General features: G+C 41.1%; 1 pseudogene; it reads right to left on the minus strand.

Annotated features, from left to right (window-relative positions):
* Positions 1-4,383: 4,383 nt before the first annotated feature.
* Positions 4,384-5,872, minus strand: LOC118718389 (annotated as a pseudogene).
* Positions 5,873-10,762: the final 4,890 nt, after the last annotated feature.

Genomic DNA, 10,762 nt, shown 5'->3' on the forward strand with positions numbered 1-10,762 from the left:
GGGTTGCTGGCTCAGCCTCCTGTAGGGGGTGTGGGAGGCAGCTGATCCAGGATTACCTCTCATATTTGATGTTTGTATATCTCTTTCCCTCTCCTTTTTCTCTAAAATCAGTAAAAAATAATTCAAAATTAAAAAAAGAAAAGACAGATTTTGGTATAATTTATACTTCTCAGAAATAAATGGAAGGGCAGATTGTTAACAAAATATAGAGAAAGTGAACATTATTAAGCAGCCACATTTATAGAAACCTGAACTCATATTTTATAAAGCACATGTGAAAAACAATAACTGACTATGTGCTAGGCAAAAAGATTCAAGGGTTCTGAGCCTTTGAATATATGAAAGAAAGCCAGAAAATGTCTCTTAATTTTCTTATTTTATAATAAAAAAATTATATTGATTTATAAGCCATTGTTCATTGGGTTTTCCCAATATGTCAGCTAAACTATTTCTAAAATAAAGTTACCAAATAAGCCCCAATAATAATTCTATAGGCATTTATGTCTTTATAAATATGTTAATATTAGAGTAAGTTTGTTAATTTGCCTCTGATTACAAGCGTTTTGAGTGATTTTCTCTAAAAACACTTTCTCTAATAGATTCTTTATGTATTAGATATTGAAGAAAATAAACATAGATGAGTTCATGTGTATGGCATTATAGCAGAAACATAGATAATATGAGAGGAGAGGGAAATGAAAGAATAAGGAAGTTTCAACCCTTCAGGTAACAGTTTTAGCTAACAGGTTGTTGTTATTTTTATTTAAAAAACATGAAATTGTCAAAATACTAGTGTTATTTAAAGCTATGGCTATTGTCTATTTACTAGAGGTCCAGTGCACAGATTCGTGCAGGGGTGAGGTCTCTTTGATCTAGACTGCGGGGATCAGGCCGAAACTGGCTTTCTAACATCACCTAAGGGGCTATGGATTGTGAGAGGGTGCAGGCCAGGCCAAGGGACCCAAATGGTGCCCAATCAGGGTCAGGGAAGGACTGTGGGAGTTTGGCCAACTAGGAAGGGACGACGGGAGAGGTCTAGGGCAGTGTTCGGCCCATTTTGCCCAAACCCCAGCAGCAGGTTAACATACTGGTTGGAGTGTCTTCCCCAGTTGGTCAGTACATCATAGCGACTGGTCAAATGGTCAAACAAATGGAGGAACAACCTGCAGAACAACCAGTTGCTATGATGCTCACAAACAACCAGAGTGCAGATGCTCAATGCAGGAGCTGTTACCAGCCCACCAGCCCCAGTCCACAAATGCATGTTCAAGTGGGGGCTCCCTGATTGCCCCACCAGTTGCCCCACAGACAGAGGTAATCAGCTGTGGCAGCAGGCAGTAGGGCAGGCCGGTGATTGTGGCAGCAAGGGCAGGGCTGGTTGGCAAGTGGGCTGGTGCCACCTCAGATCATCCCACTGGTCACCTCCTGTGGAGGGAGGTGAGTGGTGGCAGCAGCAGAGAGCGGGGCTAAAAAGTGGGCAGTGCCAGGCTGGCCAAGGCAAGTGCCAGCAGGGACCCCTCTGATCACCCTGTCGGTCACCCCATAGATCTGCCATGATTGGCCAGTCAGGCCTAGGGACACCATGTTCAAATTTTGTGCACTGGGCCTCTGGTATCTAAATAATAAAGAGCTAATATGCAAATAGTAATGATGCCCTCACGTGTAACCAGTGATCAGCAGGAGGCTGCGTACACAGCAAGGGCGGGTGGTCAGGGACTTGCAGCGTGGGGGACTTGCATGAGGCTCACCTCTCCAGCCCTGCACTGGGCCCAGGGATGTGAGGCTTGCATCCCTGTCCCCAGCACCCAGCCTGGGGATGTGAGGTTCACGTCTCTGCCCCTGGTGCCAGGCCTTGGAATGAGAGACTTGCTTCCCCTCCATCAGCGCTGGACTCGGGGATGTGAGGCTCACAGAGGCCTACCTCTTTGGGGGTGATGGATTGTGGGGCTCCCTCACTGACAAGGCACAGGCCAGGCTGCCTCCGGCAAGTGCATGAGGCAGACTGGTCACCTCCTGTGGAGGGAGGTGAGTGGTGGCAGCAGCAGAGGGCGGGGCTAAAAAGTGAACAGTGCCAGGCTGGCCAAGGCAAGTGCCAGCAGGGGCCCCTCTGATCATCCTGTCCGTCACCCCATAGATCTGCCATGATTGCCAGCCAGGCCTAGGGACCCCATGAGCCACTAGTAGGATACAAAAGCTTAAGTGTATGTCTGTCAGACTAGTAGCTATGATGTGCACTAACCATCAGGGGGCAGAAGCCCAATGCAGGAGTTGCCATTACATGCACTGGCCATTTAAAAATAAAAGGTACCAGGAACTTGGTGCTGACAAACCAACACTTGATTTCCTTCAAGTGGGACATAGACCCCACCACCAACCTGCAGCGACACCCCACCAAATCTCAGCCAAGGGTGCCAATATGCCATGGCACAAAAGGTGGCCCACAGCCCACCCCAGCCTGGAAATGGTGGCTATGGGTGCTGGGTAATGCCATCATGTAGCAACAGTTGATGTCTTCTACCTAGCAACTAGTATCCTTTGGGTTTCTTCAGCCCAGGACCCAACCTGCTTTATAGCCAGTTGCAAACATTTACACTTTAACCAAATATCTGAGAAGCATTTTCCCATGTCTCATCTCATTTGATCCTCACAGAAGTCCTGGAGTAGTTAGATAGGAGACCTCTATAGAATCCTGTTTTCTTTTCATTAGCAAGACACAAATAGCAATATTAAAAATATTCTTCTAATTAATTTTATTTCAATGTGCATGAATCAGTGCACTAGGAAACTAGTATATTTCAAAGAGGGGAGGGTGGGAAAGAGAGAAACAACACTGATGAGAGAGAATAATTGATCAACTGCCTCTTGCATGCACCCCACTGGGGATCACAACCCTGGTATGTGCCCTAACCAGGAATCAAATATGACCTCCTGGTTCATAGCTCAACTCTCAACCATTGAGCCACACTAGCTGGTCCAGCTATGGCTCTTCTTGATATATTATCCTGAATGTTTTCTTTAAAAAAAATGCTATTAAAAAAATTCAAATGGAATTATACAACTACTTGTGACGTTATGGTTACAAAACATGAGGTTTTCAATTGTTATGCCAAGTATATGAAATCTGAATATTCAAAGTATCTGTGGGGTGTCAGAATCTCTAACCATGAAAGAACATGACTATCTAAACTGGGATGATTATGAAAGAATTATGCATCTTTTATTTCAGTTTTTTCAAGCATTTACCGCAGACAAAAGAAATGCCTGTCTGCTTGCCTTATCTTCTACTGCATTTGTAAGCATTCACAAAAAGTCAGAGTAGTGGTTTTAGCTTAGAAAGGAGTATAATTTTCAAAATACCAACCATTAATACGTAAGTAGCAATGTTTATTTAAGAAACATTGTGCTGACTTTGTTTGCAATCTGTACTTGTATTTCTCTGGTTAACTATTAAATTTAATGTGGATAGAATCTAGTGAATAAACTTGGCCAGTTCAGTTCAAGGTACCACACATCTTGTAAAGAATAATAAAGAATAATGAGATGTTTTTTCTTGTTTGTTGAGTACTGTGTGAGTTGATTATGTGAAGCTATTGACCATTTGTCATATCTATGCTTTTTTATTGAAACTCAGATAATTACTTACTGCCCATGTCCTATTTTAATAGATTTCATTTTATCCTCAGGCTATGGAAAGCATAACTCTTTTATCCTATACTAGTGGCCTGGTGCATGAAATTTGTACGCAGAGGAGTGTTCCCTCAGTCCAGCCAGCATCCTCTCTAATAGGGGACGCCATGGAGGATGCCTGCGTGCCAGTTTAGGCCTGATTCCTCTAAACTGGCAATTGGACATCCTTTTCGCAGTCTGGGACCTCTGGCTGCTAACCGCTCACCTGTCTGCCTGCCTGCCTGATTGTCTCTACCCCTATGCCTACCTACCTTATATCCCCTAAGCTCTCTGCCTGCCTGCCTGATTGCCTCTAACTGCCCTCCCCTGCCAGCCTGATGTTGCCCCAAATACCCTCCCCTGCCAGCCTGGTTGCCCTCAACTTCCCTCCCCTGCCAGCAAATTTGGTTCTGTTGGTCTGTTTCTATGCCAGTCAACATCAAAAGCTCCACCTCTTAGGCAGCAATTGGCTCCTTACAGCCATCAGCTCCTCATGCATTTGGTTCTGATTGGTCAGTTTCTATGCCAGTTAGCATCTTTAGGCCTTACTCCTGGCCTGATCAGAGAGGTAGGGCTGATCAGCAGCCCCAATGGAGATTTGGAGAAAAACAGAGATATATGTACTAATATATGTAATACTCTAAACAATAAAAATATTTTAAAAAATATATAAGCTATATAATACAACATACCTGTTCATGGGTGCGCTGGAGAAGACTAAGAAATAATTAATCTGAACCTCTTGATTTCATCATAAAGACAAGAACCAGCCATACCTCTGAGAATAGTGTACCATGCACCCTTGAAAAAAAGCTTTGCCTCCTTCATCATGAGCAATCTTCCTTCAGCACTCCAGCAGCCTGTGTATATGATGCCAGATCCTTTTCAGCCTGACTGCATCATTATGTGGCCATAAACAGTGTCAAACAGATAGGAAGTTAACCCAGGCACTTCTGTGACAGACTGTGCCACCATCAAGCTGATGAAGATGTGCATGTTCTTGGAATCTGGAAGCATTCCCTTTGCAGTATTATATAAAACCAAAGTAGGCAGCTCAGTGGATGATATGCTGCACAGACACATAAAAGCCTTGGAACAGACCCTTAATCCTTAATCCGCTCAGATTTGTAGCTCTTAACCAGGCATTCCCTGAGGCCTTGGATTCCCTTTCAGCGCCAGCTTTGTTCACATCATCTGCTAGACAGGTACACACAGAACACAATGAGGTGGCCCCAGCACCAACACCTGATGCCATATTCCCTGCAAAGTAGTGACAGAACTGGGTTCTCATGTCTACACCATCTAGGAAGATTTGCTTGTATTTATTTTTTAGGGAAAGTTGAGAGCCTGGGTGAGAAAGTATTTGATTGCATTGGCCAGGTTACCACTCCAGAAGGACAGGGCTCCCTGCTCCTTGGGGATAGGAACCACACAATCTGTAAGGCCCTTATAGAACTTATCTGTGGTGTTTTGCTTGTTGCATGCTGCACTTGCAGCAGCAGCTTGACCTCCTCAGTGGATGTGCCATTGTCTCTGAGATGGCTATGTCCACTCCACCTGCCAATGTTGTACTGTACCCCCATCTTACAAAGGACGCCTCAAGAAGTTGAATTATGGAGTCATTTATGAAAAGCTGGCAGCATACGAGGGACTAAAGTCCTCCAAACCATGCAGCCCCAAACAGCTTGCCACATCTGGCTTATATGGGCAGAATATCTCAAAGGTATGGATTATATCTTTGGAGTTTGAAATAAGAAACCTGTTTCGAAAAAAGCATTTTTACGGAAGCGAAATTGAGCAAGTAAGTTATCTAAAGTATCTACGAATCACTGAATCGACGGAATCACATTATCTGGGGCTACCAGGGCGATTTAGAATAATTGTGCTGTCCAGATTCCAGGACCACTGAGTCAACTGAAACTTGTTATCTATAGCTACTGAGACAATTTAGGATAATTGATCTGTCCTGGTTCCCAGAAAAATATGCTTAGATGACCAGTGAGATCACAGTCAATCGGACGTTCTAACCATCATCAATTGAGTATTGGGATAGCATACATAATTTCAGAAAATCAAAATAACTTTTTATAATTTATTGTTTTAGCAAACAAATAAGTACAGAATCCAAACAGCAGTTTTACCTGAGATGATTGCTACCATACTTCACCAGGAAGTCCTTGGTGAAGGACACAGCAGTATCTGTCATGTTGAAAGGAAAGAAGAAGTGGGCAACTGTGGGACTGAACTAGTAACCAGCCGGGACTTCAGGGCTCTGGGCATCAGTTTATTTTTATTTCACTTTATTTTTAATTGAATTTATTGGGGTGACATTGCTTAATAAAATTCTATAGGTTTCAAGTATACAATTCTATATATGTCATCTGATTACTGAATTGTGTGTTCACCACCCAGTCAAGTCTCCTTGTGGTAGGTAGAAAGACTTGAGCAGATAAGATGGGGCCTGTCTTGGGGACCTGACAGAGGTTGGACAACATTGCCTTCAGGCCGCCTCTCAATGGTGGCTCAGCAGCAGCAGACTGCCAACAGGAAGATTCAGAAACAGCCAATTCATGGTGCAAGCTCAAAGAAAAATGAAATGGCCTCAATGTGACCTTACTAGGGTCTTGGAGTAATCATAATAAAATTTGCATTAGGTTTTGATCCACTCTGTGGGTTCTTCTGTATGCATTATGGGTAAGGGCATGCCCAGAAGAAATATACTTTATATAACTTTTTTTCTGTCAATCATCCCTGAATGCAAATGAAAGTCTCCACCCAGAAAATCCCTCTTTTAAACATTATAATCCAGGAGTGTGGGCCATTGTCTCTCTCACCTGACCAGCTCCTCATTTGGAGTGTTATCTTCAATAAACCCCTTTGCTTTACTTTCATTTGTGTTGATCTTAAAATCTTTTCTGATTCAATGAGAAGAATTGAGGTTCCAGCCCTTAGCCCAAATCAGTTACACTTCCATCACCATTTATCCCTCCTTTATCCTCTTCTACTCCCCCAATCCCCTTTCCCTCTGGTAATCACCATACTGTTTTCTATGTCTATGGGTGTTGTTTCTTTCTTTCTTTCTTTCTTTCTTTCTTTCTTTCTTTCTTTCTTTCTTTCTTTCTTTCTTTCTTTCTTTCTTCCCTTTCTTTCTTCTTTTTTCTTTTTGCTTAATCCTTTCACCTTTTCCACCCAGCCTCCAAAACCCCCTCCACTCAGATAGCTGTCAGGCTGTTCTCACTACCTTTTTCTAATCAAACAACAAAACTGCTGAATCTTAAAGCCTTAACAAACGCTGTAGCTTATTTTCATTCAACAATAAAACCTTTTATTTTTATTATTCTTATTAAATGGAAAATTTTGTGTGTGTTTTTTTCCAGTGGTTTGCATTTGCTAAAAGTCATGACAGACAGTTTGCATCGTGGCTATTGCTTTCAGGGGATTCTACTGGACGATCATTTCCTTCCATCAGACATCTCTATCATAGTTGGTCAAAAGTCCTGATTGGGCTGCCAGGGCTTCATTCTGCTGAATATGACATTCCTGAAATCTCATTGATATGTTTTCCCATTATTTAAAAATACTTCCACAATGTTTTGAACAGGTGGTCTCATCAGGTTTTCTTCTTTTGTTTCAAAGTCTTTACACAGTCCAAATATCAGGTTTCTATAAGTTAATTATAGGGTCTAAGAAATTGCTTATACTATTTTACCTGATTGAATTCTGGTGCAGCCATTTTTTGTTGTTGTTGTTGTTACACCTTTTGTGATACATGAGTTTCTTTTCTGTTCTGGAAAAGCAATTCAACCTTTGCTTGACTGTTTCTAGTGAAGCCTTACTTCTTACTTACTCACAAGCTTTCCTATCAGACCCCAGTGTGAGCTTTGAGGCTGAGCCAATCAAGTCTGAGGTTGGAGAGTTGGGGTCATGGTGGATACCAGGCTTCAGGATAGCAGAAAACCTAAAGTAGCCTAAATTGTTGATTCAGAGAATGGTGGCAGCTGCCCTAAGAGTTGCAAAGACCTGTAGTGGCCTTCACTTGAGTGAGAAATACTTTCCATATATTTGGGCCAAGTAAAATTTTAGATTAATTTGTCTTTGAAAAATAACTTGGCCTAATCTGACCAATAGAAATGGTAATTGAAGTCATTGGCGAAAAGAGAAAAAAGCCAACAGAAGCTATAAGTAACCATTATTGAGCACTTTCCAGGCTTTGCTCAATATACTTGAAAGAATTATCATGTTAATTCCCAAGGTAACCCACTTAAGGGATGAACAGACTGAGGTATAGAGAAATTCAATAACTCACCTAGGATCACAGTTATAAACTATGAGTTATAAACTTAGAGCTGGGAATCAAATTTATATTTCTGATACCAAAGTTCATTTACTTCCTGAGTATGGCTCTAGAATCTTTAGTTTATGTACAAATTTGTAACTATCTAAGTAAATACAAAAGTAGAACTTGGATCTAAGTTGTCAGTGTAATTGTTTTTAGAGGAACATAGAAGATTTTTGTTTCCTGGAAAATTTATTGGGATTTATGTAAACTTTAGGACATTTGGGGCAAAAGGAGAAATTTCTGGTTCATGTGACCTGCTTTGTTTTTTATTCAGGTTGTTTTATTGAGCAGGGTGATTTCTTTGCCGGATCTTTATCTAGATGGAATTGAGTAATGAAGCCAAGGACAAAAGGTGGTAGGTGAAAAGTATAAAAACTTTATTGCAAGCAAACACTACCTCTAAAGCCTTAATTCTAAATTCTAATCCTAAGACTTTGTCCCTCCCGGGTGGACAGAGAGGCCCCTAAGAAAGGTGGCTGCTGCTTTCTTTGTCTTGAGGCATTAAATAGGCTGGAGACCTTCCTTCTCTACCGTGGGACCTTAGCTCTCAGGACCCCACATCAGCACTTTTCCTCATCTGACCACCTTATCTGTTTAGCTTGGAGTCACTGTTGATTTATCTATGGCTTTCTCACAGTTGTGCTGGCAGAGAAAGCCTTGTCTTGTAGCTCTCCCAGATACTCAGGTCAGGGCTACTTTTGGTCTAAATTATGGTCACTTTAATTTCTCAGGCCAGAAATAACCCTGTCTGTCCTTGGTTTATTGCTGTTTTAATTGCTCAGGCTAGAAATGTTTCCATCTGCCTCTGGCATTTCTCTCTCTTTTACAATAAGATAAGCACCCTGGCATCTTCCAGTCTCCATCTTTGTATTCCTCTCCAATGGACACTCCTCATTTCCTAAAATTCCATAAACTTGTCTATTTTATCCCTAAAACTCCTTTCATTTTTTTATAGCACATATGTCCATATGTTGAGCATAGAGTAAGATTGGAGCAAAAATCCTTTTAGGACTCAGGAATGCTGAAGTGATTAATATGTCCTGATTTAATAGTGACAACAGCATAGAACAATTAGCCACTTAATAAATTAAACTTAATTTGTAAGTCTTCTGGGAGGACTCTGTCAGATTAAGTAAGATTCTGTGCCTTAATTGTCCATGAAGTTATGAACTGAGCCTTGCTCTCCATTATGAAGATCAAGTTCCAAAGTCCTGGCCGTACTCATCCATCATTTCTTTGTCTCCTCAGGGAATCATGACTTTAATGAAGACAAATTCTATTACTTTAAACATTTATTCTTGGTAATAAAAATCCAACCAGGGCCCTAACTAATGAATTGACAAATTATTTTGCTGTACCTTATTAAAGGTATTAGTTAGTATTGGTTGCTTTTTTTGTTGTTGTTGTTGATTTTTTTTTTTTTTTTTTTTTTTTTTTGATATTAGTGATAGTGAGTATTTTTTTTTTTTTTTTTGGTAGAAATATAAGAAATTCTGATTCACTCACTGAAGAATTTGTAAGCAGTCTGGGGAAAGGGAAAATATAAGATGAACTGAGACAGAAAGTAAGATAAATACTTGAAGACTAATGGGGGATGCGTCAAAAGAATATTCAAGTCAGCTTGAAGGGGCTCTTATTGGCAAAATTAGGAGATTATTTGAACATAAAAAAGAATATTGAGTGTGGATGATTGTATAAAGAGGAGACTTTTGTATAAAGGAGAACAATTCAATATAGAAGCAGTCTATGCAGGCTAAGGGATTGGTTTGGGTTTTAATATTGACACCATTACCTCCTATGCTATTAAGTTCTTAAATCTATGCATCAGCTTCCACATCTATAAAATCGAAATAATAATAATAATAATAATAATAATAATAATACCTATATCAGAGGAATGATAAGAGGATTGACTAAGACAAAATTTGTAAGTAAAGACTTTAGAACAGTTCCTGTAACATAGCATGTGATAAATAATTATTATTTTTGTCTACAATACCCACTACCCATTAGGGAGCTTCCACATCAGCTCTGGGATTTGTTTTATTGTTCCCAGCTTTTGATACATAATGACATATTTAATGTGTCAATGTATTGACTGAATACACATTCACTGTGTGTCAGATTATTATGACCACCCCATCAGTACTTCATTGAGCCAACTTTTACCTTCCATACTGCAGCAATTCTTCTTGGCATTGACTCCATGAGATGTTGAAAGGTGATGCGAGGGATCTGACACTATGCCTGATGAATAGCACTGTCCTGTTCTGTGAGATTTGATGGTTGTGGAACCAGCTGCCTGATGGCTCTTTAAACTTCATCCCAGAAATGCTCAATTGGATTGAGATCTGGTGATTGTGGGGGCCACTTAAGCAAGGCAAAGTCTCCCTCATGTTCTTGTAACCACTCCTGCACAATATGATCACATGGCATAGTGCATTGTCATGATCTCTGAACACGTAATAATCTGGCCACTCAATGTATATCCTATCTAATAAGAGAATAATATGCAAATTAACTGTCATTCTAAGACACAAGATGGCCACCCCCATGTGGTCAAAGATGGCAGCCCCCATGTGGACACAAGATGGCCACCACAAGATGGCCAGCAGGGAAGGAAAGTTGTGGCCAGTTGGGGATGATCAGGCCAACAGAGGAGGGCAGTTGGAGGGATTGGACCAGGCCTGTAGGGGAGGGCAGTTGGAAAAGAACAGGCCTGCAGAGGAAGGCAGTTAGGGGTGACTGGTCCAGCAA

Source organism: Pipistrellus kuhlii, unplaced genomic scaffold (assembly GCF_014108245.1).
Source record: "Pipistrellus kuhlii isolate mPipKuh1 unplaced genomic scaffold, mPipKuh1.p scaffold_m20_p_1, whole genome shotgun sequence".
Taxonomy (NCBI): Eukaryota; Metazoa; Chordata; class Mammalia; order Chiroptera; family Vespertilionidae; genus Pipistrellus; species Pipistrellus kuhlii.